This window comes from Dryobates pubescens, chromosome 39 (genome assembly GCF_014839835.1).
Source record: "Dryobates pubescens isolate bDryPub1 chromosome 39, bDryPub1.pri, whole genome shotgun sequence".
NCBI lineage: Eukaryota > Metazoa > Chordata > Aves > Piciformes > Picidae > Dryobates > Dryobates pubescens.
This window is the reverse complement of record NC_071650.1, coordinates 2,481,193-2,495,802: the sequence shown is the minus strand read 5'-3', so window position 1 is coordinate 2,495,802 and position 14,610 is coordinate 2,481,193.

The following is a 14,610-nucleotide window of genomic DNA, read 5'->3' as shown; positions in this document are numbered from 1 at the left end:
TACCCTTAGAAGTATTTTAGAATGAGTCATAACTAATCCATTCATTAATCATCATTATTAATGTTTAACTTGTCTTTCTGCCATCCTTCTCACCCAAGGATATATCAAAGGACTCCCTAAATGGTAGCTAATCATCCTTGTGTGTCTTCTACTGTAGGTAACTGGCAGGGCTGGAGAAGTTTGTGAGATCTGGAACCTGGCACCTGGGAAGAGGCAGCGACTCGCTGGAGATATTAAACTCTGCAATCAGTGCCAGGAGCAGGAGCCAAACAAAGCCTGCCCTGGAATAAATTTTCAGGCTGTTTTTTTGGGGATGGTTCTGTTGCACTTATCTTTTAAAATAAATATGTATTTGAGGAGCTGTGCTCATTATGGTGGTTTACTTACAGGAGGCAAAGCTCTGTCCAGGGTGCAATTATAGGTGGGTCTCCTGTAGGAGCCTCTGCTATGTGGCAGAATTCACCTGTGGAGTGTTGAAATCCAAACACCAGAACGAGGTCTCTTCCTGCAAGCCTGTTTATTTTTTGAGAGGTGCTGCTGACTGAGGTGGAAAACGTTCTCCCATCACCCCAAAGTCTCTTCTTTTTCATGCTGGTCCCTGGTCCCTTCACCCCCCAAAAACCTCCTTATCTCATGCACCTATTTTTCATAATACATCCAGCTGCCTTACAAAAAGCCAATGAATTATTCTTGGGTTTAGTGCAACTGCTGAAAATATTTCAAAGCGAAAAGGAATTGACCCAACCTACTGTGCACATTATTTATTCAGAGGTAGCATAAAAACGAGTCCCTGATGTTACTAAAACAAATCCTAGTAAGTACAGAGAGCATCAATTACAGGCTTCCCTTTATAGTCCTATATATCTCTTTCCCTTTCCCGAGGTAGTATCACATGCAAGAGGGGCACTGTGATGGCTTTCAAATCTATTGAGCTTTCACAATTATAACCTCCATCTTAACCTCTTTTATAGGACACACTATACCGGTTCACATTATGTTCCTTGAACCCCAACCAACCCTATCAGAAAGCATCTTTAAAGCTCACTTCTTAGAAGAGGTGCAGTGAAAAGGGAGATATTAAGCATTCATAACCTCCTGTATACTTTACGTCAAGGAGAAGCAAAGCAAAATATCTCTCACATGTATGTGCATATTCAACATGCATATATCCTGACACAATGAAAGCAGGCAAACCTTAATTGCAGTGAAATAACGAGTTTTTATGTGTGTGTGTGTGTAGTTTTTGGGGTTTTTTTCCCCCTTTCTTTTCCTTTCTAGAATAGAATAGAATAAACCAGGTTGGAAGAGACCATCAAGATCATCGCGTCCAACCCCTCAACCAATCCAACACCACCTAAACAACTAACCCACAGCACCAAGCACCCCATCAAGTCTCCTCCTGAACACCTCCAATGATGGTGACTCCACCACCTCCCCAGGCAGCCCATTCCAATGGGCAACCACTCTCTCTGTACAGAACTTAGTCCTCACATCCAACCTAAACCTCCCCTGGTGCAGCCTGAGACTATGTCCTCTTGTTCTGGTACTGGCTTCCATTCTGTATGGAATGCCCTTCTATTTCATCAAAAAAAAAAAAAAAAAGCTTGGAATGATTCCTGATCTACCATAAAATTTTTTTTTTTTTAAAGGACATGATTAATTCCATTGTTTAAATTGTGTTTTATTGCCCTCAGAAACTCTCATAAATGATCCCACACCTTTCTCTGTGAGCATGTCCTTTTAAAGTAATATACTAATTAATTTCAATTAAATATATGTAAAAGAAGATATATTCTGAGAAACGCTTCTCCCTTGCCATTTGTTAATATATTGAAGAAGTGTAAACCTCGGGACGTTTCGGGCAGAAAATATTCATTTTTGGTAATTTCTCCAGGGGGCAATTTATTAAATGGAAGGCTTTTAACATTAGCTAAAAGCAGCCCTGTAAATCACGGGTGTCATCAAACTGCTTCATCACTTCATTAATTTAAAAGATTATTATATGCGTAACTGACATAATTTTGAACAATGTTACATGGTTAATTTATTAATGGAGAAAAGCAGCAATGGCATGCTGAATTGATTTATTGTTAGAATTGTGCCATTTGAGGACTTTTCTCTGTGACTTTCGGCAACAGAGTGAAAGATTCGGGGGGCAACTCTGCCACTGCTTTTTATTGGTGGTTATCTATGTGGTTTTAAGGCAGGTTTACTCAGTGATGGCTTCAAGGACTTAAGAATGGGTGGCCCAGCATGGCTTCCCTCTGTTTCAGCAGGAGCTGTTTAAAGAATCACAGACTCTCAGAATGTTAGGGGTTGGAAGGGATCTCGGAAGATCAGCCAGTCCAAGCCCCCTGCCAGAGCAGCATCACCTGGAGCAGATCACACAGAGCACCTCCAGGCAGGTTTTGAATAGCTCCAGAGAAGGAGACTCCACAACTCCCCTGGGAAGTCTGCTCCAGCGTTCTGTCACCCTCACAGTGACAAATATTTTTCCTCATGTTTCTATGGAACTCCCCTCAACTTCCACCATTGCCTCTTGTGCTGTCACTGGGCATCACCCAGCAGAGCCTGGCTCCAGACTCTGGGCACTCACCCTTCACATATTTATAAACATGAATGAGGTCACCCTCAGGCTCCTTTTCTCCAAGCTACAGAGCCCTCAGCTCTCTCAGGCTCTCCTCCTACAGAAGATGTTTCACTGCCTTCATTTTTTTGTGGCTCTGTGCTGGACTCTTTCAAGCAGTTCCCTGAGGTCCTTCTTGAACTGAGTGGCCCAGAACTGGACACAATATTCCAGATGTGGCCTCACCAGGGCAGAGACACTGGAATCATCTCCCAAGGGAAGTAGTGAATTCTCCTACACTGGCCAGTTTAAAGGCTCAGCTTGACAGGGTGCTGGGACATCTCATTTAAATGGGTAGATTCAGATTGGCTGTTAGGAAGAAGTTCTTCCTCATGAGGGTGGTGAGACACTGGAACAGGCTGCCCAGGGAGGTGGTAGAAGCCTCATCAATGGAGGTTTTTCATGCCAGGTTGGATGTGGCTGTGAGCAACCTGCTGTGGTGTGAGGTGTCCCTGCCCATGGCAGGAGGGGGGGGAACTGGATGATCCTTGAGGTCCCTAACAATTCTATGATTCTACACTGTCACCTAGACAGGTTGGACAGATGATCCTTGGGGCCCCTTCCAAACTGTCATTCTGTGAAAAAGATCTCAAAGTGCCTGTGGTTATGTTTGAAACCTCACTCCCAGTAAACATGCTTCAATGCGCTTATCTCTTAAGACCTTCACACATCACAGAAAGAGGATTTTGGGTGGTGGATCTTGGCCCAACTCCACCAAAGATCCCAGAACCTCCCTCAGACCAACCCACAGTATTTTCAGTCCTAATTATCTTAGCAAGCAGTTAGTGATGGCTCCCTGCCCGAGCGGCTGAAAATATAATGCAGCATCACTGCTTTTCTGGGTGCTGCGTGGCAAGCAAAGCGCAGGAATAGAACACCACTGTGGGGATTTATTTTTAGATTGAAATGATGCGTGACTCTGCAACCCCGCAAGGCTAGGGGAACATTCTTCATTTCAAGCCCACAGGCAGGCAGACCCTGCTAAAAAACCTGCCAGGGAAGAAGGTGAAACCAGGATCGAACTACATTGGGCCCCAGTGAAGCAAAACACTTGGGCACACGTTTGCTTTTGGCAGTGTGCTAATGTGCTTCTCTTGAGCAGAGCTTAAACAGGACCTGCCATCTTCTGCATCCCCATGACCTGGCTTCTTCAAACTAAATCACCACCAAAAAAAAGCTACTTTCCTTCCCCCCCCCCCAAATTTGGCTGAATTTCCCTGCCTTGGGCTCATGTGGCATTGCTACGGTTGTGCTTGGAAGCAGGCTGTGTGGATGCATGAGTGAGTGTCCAAGACTCTTACGGCATGTCAATACCCTGGACTCATAGACCTGTTAGGGTTGGAAGGGACCTCAAGCATCATCCAGTTCCAAATGCCCTGCCATGGGCAGGGACATTTCACACTACATCAGGTTGCTCACAGCCACATCCAGCCTGGCCTGAAAAACCTCCAGGCATGAGGTTTCCACTACCTTCCTGGGCAACCTGTGCCAGTGTCTCACCACCCTCATGGGCAAGAACTTCTTCCTGACATCCAATCTGAATCTACCCATTTCTAGTTTTGTTCCATTCACCTTACTCCTATCATTACCTGACACCCTAAACAGTCTCTCCCCAGTGTTCTTGTAGCCCCCTTAAGGTACTGGAAGGCCACAATAAGGTCTCCTCAGAGCCTTCTCTTATGAGTAAACAAAGCCCTTCAAGAACACACTTGGCTGGCTGGCCCCAGAAACCATCCTGCTTGTATTACAGTGCTAGCTGAAGCTCTGGGTCCAGAAATATCTTGTTTCTAACACAAAGCCTCAACACAGGGAATGTCCTAAAGTGTGACTACAGGTACATCCTATTTGGAGCAGGATTTATGTTGGATGGAGAAATGTTGGTGGGTACAAAACCACCGTGGCAAGAGTCAGGTAGAGTAAATTCAGCCCAAGCCATCAGTGATGCCCTGGTTGGACCTCCAGTGCCCACTCACACAGGATGAAGGTCCTTGCAGACTCACTGAAAGAATCACAGAATCATTTTGGTTGGAAAAGACCTCTAAGGTCATCAGGTCCAACTGCCCACCCAGCACCCACCATGCCCACCAAACCATGTCCTGAAGTGCCATGTCTACACTTTGAATGCTAATGTTGGTATGAACGATCATGAAACCTTGAGTCACCTCCAGCCTCACTTAATGTTAATGTTGGTATGGATATCCCTGAAACCTTGGGTGACCTCCAGACTCACTTAATGCTAATGTTGGCATGGATGTCCTGAAACCTTGGGTCAGCTCCAGCCTCACTTAATGATAATATTAAGCAGCTAAACCAAACTTTCAGTCTTTGATTACAACCTGAGAGGACCAGGACTGGAATGGATATTCTTCACAGCACAGCCTAAAGACCAGGACTCAAATTTGGTTTGTAACAACCAATCTCTTCAGCCACATTGACTTTGCTGTACCTGCAAGTGCTTGAACAGCAGTCACCCATGGCAGGCCCAAGGCATAGGGCTGGGAGTGGGGAAACAAGGGGCTACAGACTGAGTGATGCATGTGCAGAGTGTGAAAACCTGGGCAAGTCCCCCAACACCTCTTTTTTGTACAGTTTGTTTATTTAGAGCTATCTTTAGGTGAGCAGACATTTGAGTCTGCCCTCTGGAAGGGCCATTGGAGATGCCAATAATAAGGATCAAAAAAAAAAAAAAAATAAATCAAAGAATTTCACAGTGGCTGAAATTTAAAATGCAAATTGAAACCCAGACCATTTCAGAGCAGCAGTTAAGGATCCTGCACCATCAAATGGTGTCACAAGAACATTCTGGGCAATTACTGACAATTTTTAAGAGAGTATTTTTCTTTCCCTGTAATCTTACATAATGCCTTTCATATGCAATACCCTGAGCATATGCAGTATGCAAAGCACTCTACCAACTGTATACAGACAGAAATAATTTCTCCATTAAAAGCAGCCATGGCTAGGGTGCAGAATGGTGACCAGATGGGCTGAGCAAGACTAAAAGAGCAGAGGGAAAAAAACCCTCTGAGCTGAGCGCTCAGACTGGGACAAACTGAGGCTCTTACAAAAAGCACCATGTGGTTTTTAATGTGCACAGAGTGAAGACAGGACCTCTGATTTTAAGATATGGCTCCCCAAGATGTAAATTATCCAGAAAGGCATCCTGCATGCCATGAAGGTTCAGCCCATCACTCACGTATATTGTTTCAATGCTCACAAGTTAGGTAGGGCCTATTATAAATCTCCAATTATCTCTGGCATGTGCACAGTTGACTTTTAGTTTTAATGGTGACAATATTTGAATTTTTTTTCCCCCTGTGGGTATCACTAAGGACATGGGGAAGCAATTTAGGAGATAGGAAAAAATAATTAAATATAAAAAAGAGAAAAAAAAAGAGAAGGAAAAAGGGAAAGGGAAAGGGAAAGGGAAAGGGAAAGGGAAAGGGAAAGGGAAAGGGAAAGGGAAAGGGAAAGGGAAAGGGAAAGGGAAAGGGAAAGGGAAAGGGAAAGGGAAAGGGAAAGGGAAGGAAAAAGAGAGAAAGGGGAAGGGGAAGGGAAAGGGGGAAGGGAAGGGGGAAGGGAAGGGGGAAGGGAAGGGGGAAGGGAAGGGGGAAGGGAAGGGGGAAGGGGGAAGGGGGAAGGGGGAAGGGGGAAGGGGGAAGGGGGAAGGGGGAAGGGGGAAGGGGGAAGGGGGAAGGGGGAAGGGGGAAGGGGAAGGGGAAGGGGAAGGGGAAGGGGAAGGGGAAGGGGAAGGGGAAGGGGAAGGGGAAGGGGAAGGGGAAGGGGAAGAAAAAAAGAGAAAAAAAAAAAGAAGAGGAAAAAAAAGGAGAAAAAGGAGAAAAAGCGAAAAAGAAGGATTTGAGCCAAATGCTTTCTTACAGGAAGCATTCTTTGCACTCAAGTGTCTCATCTAACAGAGTTCCACCATATTTTCCCACAACAGACAGGAACTTGTCTGGATTAGCATTTTAAGAAACGAAACCCAAAGGCCAGTTAAGTGTCAACAGGCTGTCACCAGCGGGATGGATGGCTCTTAACACAGCTCTTCTCACACCAGTGCAAATGGCTCTCTCTCAGTTCATCACAGGCATTTTGGTCAACACAAATCTGGCTTATTTTCACATGGCCTTTAAAATCCTTAGGAAAGCAAAATGGAGGCCTCCTATCCTACTGCAGTTATCATCCTGGGCTGCATCAAAAGATGCATTGCCACCGGATCCAGAGAGGTGATTCTGCCACTTTACTCTGGTGAGACTTCACCTGGAGTACTGCATCCAGGTCTGGGGACCTCAGTATAGGAAAGACACGGACCTGATGGAGTGGATCCAGAGGAGGGCCATGAGGATGATTGTGTGCTGGACCACCTCTGCTGCAAAGACAGGCTGAGGGAGCTGGGGTTGTTCAGCTTGGAAAAGAGGAGGCTCCGGGGAGACTCTAATAGCAACCTTCTGGTACCTGAAGGGGGCCTACAAGAAGGATGGGGTGAGGCTGTTTACAAAGGCTTGTGGTGATAAGATGAGGGAGAATGGCTTCAGCCTAGAGAAGAGCAGATTTAGACTGGATGTTAGGAACAGCTTCTTCACTGTGAGCGTGGTGGAACAGTGGAACAGGTTGCCCAGGGAGGTGATTGGGGCCCCATCCCTGGAGATATTCAAAGTGAGGCTCAACAGGGCTCTGGGCAGCCTGATCTAGTTGAGGATGCCTCTGCTTACTGCAGAGGGGTTGGACTAGACAACCTTCGGAAGTCCCTTCCAACCCAGACCATTCTATGATTCTGTGATGGTGGCAAAGCTCCTCTTTGCCTAATGGAAAGCAAAATGGGAGCCCAAGTGTAAACAAATTGTTTTAAGGCCAGGCTGGATGTGGCTGTGAGCAGCCTGATGGACTGTGGGGTGTCCCTGCCCATGGCAGGGAGGTTGGAACTGGATGATCCTTGAGGTCCCTTCCAGCCCTGACAGTTCTTTGATTGTACAAAACTGAATATTACCATTTTCTGCCCTTGTAGATCTAGATCATGTCACCTTAAAAGGTGAGAGGGAAACAACTTAGAGAGAATAACTTTCTCAAACCAAACCACACCTTCTACATGGTCTGGAAAGTCCTGGGCGAGCCAAGATGGTTTTGATCTGTCTTTTGTTTTATAGTGAGCACTGCAAACATCTGCTAGCCTTATTACAAATTGCACTTTGGTGGTGGTAATTAGTAACCGCATGGTGCTGTTCTACATGTGACATCCCCCAGATCAGAACAACATGAGGCAGTGGAAGTACTCTATTAATGTAATTTCTGGATGTTAGATACAACCACTGTGCGACTCTCTTAGCTTCCCCAGCCCTTCCTGATGCAGAGGGATCCCTTTTTCTTTTGCTCTTTAAAGGAAGATGTTTTAACTGGAGTGACAGCTTAGTTGCAGATTTCCTCTTGGTGAAGATTGTCACTGCTGATGTCTACCAGCTTCAAAATGACGAGTGCTGCCTCATGACGACTGAATGAAATCTGAAAGCCTCTCCCGCTGTCAAGCTTAGGTAGACAAATCTGAACATGCAGCAGAGATGACAACAACAGAGTCCAACTAAAATGGTAAAGCTTCTTCAGTGTAGCACTGGCTATGCTTGACCATGGAACAGAATTCTCCAGGATTATAACTAAAGGCAGCAACTTCATTCAGATGACTAAATGTCCATAAACTTCCCAACAAGAACAAGTGCAAAGTCAGTGGTAGGGTTTAGGGATACAGGAGCCTGCCAGAAGTTGGGGAGAACAGGAGGGTAGACAAAAAAGGGATGGTTTGGGACCCACATCACCCTGATGCATTTCTCACAGCAGATAGTGAAAGGTTTTTGTCACCCAACCTCAGATTTTTAGTTTCAACTATGTTCCTGCCAGAACAGGTGAAAACCAGGAATACCAAACATCATTTATGAAAAAGAAAAGAAGGGACAGTCCAGACCCATTCAAGCTGTCTCCCAACACTCCCCTCTGCAAACAAACTTAACAAATCAAACTTACCAGATCAAGACAACAACAAACCAAAGAAATCTCTGACAGAAATTTGGTTTTATAGAATCATAGAATTGGTTCAGTTGGAAAACACCTCTAAGGCCATCAAGTCCATCCATCAACCTACCACCACCATGGTCATTAAACCATGTCCCAGAGTGCTATGGCCACACATTTCTTGAACACCTCTAGGGACAGTAACTCCACCATCTCCCTGGGCAGCTTGTTCCAGTGTCTGACCACTCTTCAACAAAGAAATTTCCCCTAGTATCCAGTCTAAATTTCCCCTGGAGCAACATAAGGCCATTTCCTCTCATCCTATCACCTGATACTAGGGAGAAGAGACTGACTCCCATCTCACTCCAACCTCCTTTCAGGGAGTTGTAGAGAATAACGAGATCTGCCCTCAGCCTCTTCTCCAGATTAAAGAATACCAGCTCCCTCAGCCACTCCTCACCAGCCCAGTTCTCCAGACCCTTCACCAGCTTTGTTGCCCTTCTTTGGTCGTGCTCCAGCAACTCCTTGTCTTTCTTGCAGTGTATTTTGGATGCCTCTTCTCCCAAGACATCAGTTTTGCTCCAGCCATGATCAGAGAAATTCACAAGGCAGCAGTACGTTATTTTTCCAATGTAAGCCTGGCCACGGTGGAGCTCCACCACTTCCCCACTGTTTTGGGTCTTCCAGGTGCCATTTTTATCAGTGCTGGAGGCCTTTTGGCATCAGTGGTATCTCCACAGCACCTCCAGTGGAGCTGCCTCCTCCAGCCCCTCCAATCACCAGGGGAAAGATTGGGTCCCCGGGGCAAGCACAGGAGTGGCAATGAAAGAAGGCTCATTGATTGCTATCCTGATGTTTTGCTCTGTGGCTGGCAAATAATGCTGTGTGGCCATCATTTGACACAGCTCCCACCCATGGCAGCTGACCTGTGGAGAGCAACAGTACCACAGCTGGAGTATTCAGCACAGAGCCACAATTACCAGAGGACTTGGTTTGGCCTTGGTCACTGACATCACAACTAATGCTACCATTTACCTTATCACTTCCCTTTGTGGCAAGGCAGCCATGACCTTTCCCCTCCTTGTTCCTTCCTTGCTTTCTCACCCTACTTTTCTCCTTTCTCTCCCCTTTAGCTCCACTCTTTCTCCTTTTGCTCAATTTTCATTCCCCCCCCCCCCCCCCCATTATCATCTTTCCTTTTCCACCTTCTCACAACTGCTTTCTTTCTGAGAGTCAAAAAACTAACATTAAAGTCTATCAGAAACAAGTCATCCAGGTGCCCTGCTTAGACTGACCTTACAAAGACATCTGTGGCTGAACTTCACAATTTTCAGGGTGGCAGATAATTTGGAGGATGTATATCTGCATGCCTCTCTTGTCCTTATACTCTTTCCAGATGCTGTGGGTCCCCACAACAGATGAGACACTGGGGTTAGATCTTTAATTTTGATCCACTATGGGTATTATTATGTGGTGTTTTTTGGGGTTTTTTTTGAACCTCAGAACCAGTTATCAACCTCTCTACAGTGGGAAAGCTCTCTGTAGTCAACTATATGAAATTGAGATGAGTGCTGTCCCTGAGGAGTCATTCACACCATCTGCTGGAGACAGGATTACGTTTCCTTAGACCCAGCCTTTACAGATGCATCTCCCACAGTGGTGATTCCACATAGTTACTGAGTAGTCTGCTCCAGCACTTAACTGGTTTTTGGTAGGAGGAAGTTCTCTAATATCTAATGTAAATCACCTTTGCTGCATATTAAGCTGATTATTTCTGTTCCTTCTCTTAACACACACACACACACACACACACACACACATCTCATTACCCTCTACTTTCTACTAACCTTGCAGACAGCAGAAGACCATCACCACTCTCTCACTAGCTTCAGAGAATCTCATCTTACCAACTTTTCCAGTCATTCAATCACAATATTATAGAAAACTTAAACCCTCTCCTCTCCAGACCAGCCATGCTCTTTCTGCCTCTGCAAGAGGCACAAGGGCAGGCTCTGAATTATCTAAGAGAAAATGGCAGAGTCCATAAAGCAGGCAGGTCACCCAAAGGAGATTTATGGCTGAGACACTCAAGAGCTGTGTTGTCTGAGTGTTTCTCTTGGAAAGCCCAGCTCACGTGGGTGCAGCCAGCCCTCACTCCTGCCCAGCTGGCAGCAGGGCTGTGGGATGGCTGCTCAGCAAGGCAGGGGGGTGAGGGTATAGACTGGTAATTACCATTTATTTTTTTTCAAGAATGGTGCTGGAGGGAGAAGGGAAAACAAACATAAAATAAAATCCAGGCAAGAGGGTAATATTTCCATCATCAAAGCTGACAGACTGCACCGTGAGTCCTGTGAGCTGCAGAAATTTGATGTGCAAACCCCGCTGAAAGAGAAATCTTTGTATGAGCCTCGCTCATAGGCTTATTTTAGACTCAAGCACTTCTTCTCACAGGGACAATTTAAAACCTGGAAGCATTCATAGGCATCCAAGGCCATTAGGTCACAGAATATGACTTCTTCTGAAACACAGGCCACTGAATGTCACCTACATAGCTTTAGAAACATTTTTGCAGGGAGAAATTTGTTCACAAGTAGGAGTTTCTAGAGGGAGGACAGGCGGGCCCCTGGATCAAGCTGCCCAGAGAGGTGGTGGAGTCTCTATTTCTGGAGTCATTCAAAACCTTCCTGGATGCCATCCTGTAGAATCTGTTCTGGGTGATCCTACTTTAGCAGAGGTGCTGGACTACATGCCCTCCAGAAGTCTCTTCCAACCCCTATCATTCTGTGATTGTGTGTCTTCCACCAGGAAAACCAAGTCCTTGAACTGCTGGACTCCGATGCCATTGGAAGGGTGCACAGGAAACTATACATCTTTCTCCCCCCACCTTGCTTGTACCACTTTCCTTGACAAAGCCACCAGTCCTCACTTCTCCAAGCTAGATCTGGGCAGATCCCTTTGGGCCCTTCCAACCACTGGAAACTCCTCAGACCTAGTGCCTGGTGTTGCTGGATGGGCACTGGAGCAACCTGGTTTTGGTTGGAGGCAGGGAGGATTTTCCTACAGAGGAAAGACTACATGAACAGAGGGGGATGAAGGCTGTGGAAAGGCTGACACATCCCTTTGGTAAATGTATTAAGGAACTCTACTTTCCCCCCTGTCCTGAATAAGGATTAGCAGAAGCTTGGTTTTGTTTCCTATGAAAATTCACACCAAAATGTTTACTCCACGAGATTGAGAGAAGGAAACAGGAGACTCTGAATGTATTTGGAGTGCTCCAACATATTTGGATTTGAATAGTTTTCCCTCATCTTCACAATAAAGTACTTTTCTTGTGCTTTTTCTGTCCACCAAACATCTCAGGGAAGCCCACAGCTCCAGTGCCAAGGCTTAGGAAGGAGATGTGAACCAAAGAAGTGATTTTCTTTTATTAAAGGCCTTTTCCAACAGAATTTCTTTTCCAAGGCTCCCAAGGCGTTGGAAGTGCTGGTGAGGCAGGGGTGCCATCAGAGAGGCAGGTAAGGCAGGTATCAAAGCATAAGCATCTGAATGATGGAAAGCTGCATTTTCTTCCCATGCAGTTCTGCGCCTTCCCACTTTTCTCCATAGTTTCCCTGTTTCTGGTGAGAGAAGGCTCTGTCAGTCCTCCTCCTTCACCACTTTGTTCCTCACCTCCCTTTTTCTCTTCACATTCAACTCTACAACTCATCTAAAGCTCTCTTTGGAGGCCATCAGTTTTGTGGCTTCTCCATGAGATGCTTTGATTTTGACCAGACAGCACTGCCTGGTAAGCTAAAGGAGAGCTGGGAGTGGACCTGGGGGGCAGGGGGTGTGAGAAAGAAGGCCTGATCTACATAGATTTGTGGTCCATCTAGAGGGTGCCAGGTTGGTTCCTGCCATAACCATTTGACATTATCATGCAAACTCATCACTGAAATCTTTCACTGAAGATCACTACTTTGTATGAAAGAGAAAACCCTCATCGCATGTCAGAGAAACTTACTGGTGAAAGAAGCACTCTTCAGTATTTTAATGCTTGAAAAGTGATGCTTCTGGAGTGGTAAACAAATGCTCAAGTGCAATCACGGTTCACACATGTTGATAAAGAAGATACCACAGGCCTCAAAACAAACCATCCAAACAAAACTAACAATGAAGCCCAGCAAAACCCTTAATTCTGCCTCCCTCTCCCTCAAGGTTAGCAAAACCTCTTCAAATCAAGAGAGACCACAGTGGTGGAGAACTATGGGAGGCTTTACATTGATGTTTTCTGTCTTTGAAAAGGTTTTAGATGCCTTTCTTATGTTTTTACAAAAGCTTCTACGTTTTCCAGGGGTTCTTTTTCTGCCTGAATACCACTGCTAGCAAAGGAAAGGAAATTCTTCGTGTCCCTTTGTTGAAGCTGCAGCATGGGCTTCATGAGAAAATTCCTCATGTATGGAGCCCCATGTAGGCTCCTAGAGCTGGCAGGGAGGGAGGATCAACTCCAGGCATGGAAACAAACAGATGTTTCATTCATGGCTGTGTCAATAAATCGATACTTATCAATAATGAGATCCATTTGTTATTCTGTAGAGCCGATTGCCTGGTTGCATGTTTTAAGACTCTATTGGGTTGAAATCCAAGGGGTTAATGCACCTTGTGCAAATGGGTTTGAAAGTTTGTCCCAAAGGGGCAGCCACACAAGCCAAGCATGCTTCCCTACCAGCCTATGCTGAGGACAGGCAGCCAGCCTTAAACTAGACATCCACAACTAGTTAGAGACCTGCTTACTACCATAATGGAGAAAGCTGCGTCATCCTTAACCAGTGCTCCTTGTTTTGATGTCATTCCCCAGCATGCTTTTGCTAGTCATTATCAAACCCTTATGGGCCATGCCCTGCAGAAGACATTCCACAGAAGTTGCATGGACCCATCCAACACATTCCTCATCTCTGAGCTGCAGTTGGCGAGAGAAAGGAGTGAAGACAAGAGGAATAAAAAGCCAGTAGCTGGGAAATGGAATGGAAAGGAAGAATTAAATGAAAAGCTCTGCCAGGATGTAGCCATGGGGAGCTAATCCACCATGGGCAGATCAACTTGAGGGAGGAGTGAGTTGAAAGGGTTGGAGTCTAGCAGACAGCTGGTACTCAGCTGGTGATGCTGCTGGTGTGTGCTGCTCCAACGTAGCCTATAAACAACACCAGGATAAGTTCTGGAATCCTTCTTTCACTGTTTTTTTTTTCTTCTTTTAATGATTTGCACAGGAAATTTTTCCTCATCACATGTAAAAGCTATTCCAGTTCCCTGAAGTAAAGAGACTTGGCAAGTCAATTACAAGGAAAATGGGAGTGCTGAAGCATATGAACAAGTTTTAACAACATGCAAGTGTAACTTTTATTGCCTACAGTAGATGCACATTGGAATTTGGGGTGGGGGAGAGGGGAGAAGCCCTGATGGAGTGGCAAAATGCAGTTGTTTATCTACAGAGAATGCTGTGGTTTCATTTGCAGATGAATCACTTTGTTGTGATTTAGTCAGTTTGTAAGTGCATCTGGTTTATTTTCCTGGGGGGGGATTGGAGATATTTTTCATCTTTAGTAAACTTAGCGAGCCAGCTTAGAATGAGAGGCAACAAAACTGCACCAAAAAACATTCTAAGAAGACCAAGTTAGGGAATCACCTGCCAGAATATTTTGGCAACAAACCAGAACAAAATCCAAGAATATAAGCAAAAAAGCAAACAAATCTCAAACTAACTACTATAAAAAACAAGCAAGCAAGCAAGCGAACGAACCCAAAGAGAGAGAAAACAAGGATCTAGATGAACCAAACACAGACCCATCAGCTGTTAGAAAAGCCTCTAAAGGAATATCCGCCTTTGGAGCACTCTGTTCCAGGGCACTACATTATCCACTCTGCCAGAGCAATTAAACTGTTTAATAATCAAACCTGGATCTCATTTATACAGCATCTGAACACAGTAAAACAGAGCGCATGGCAAGTGTGCT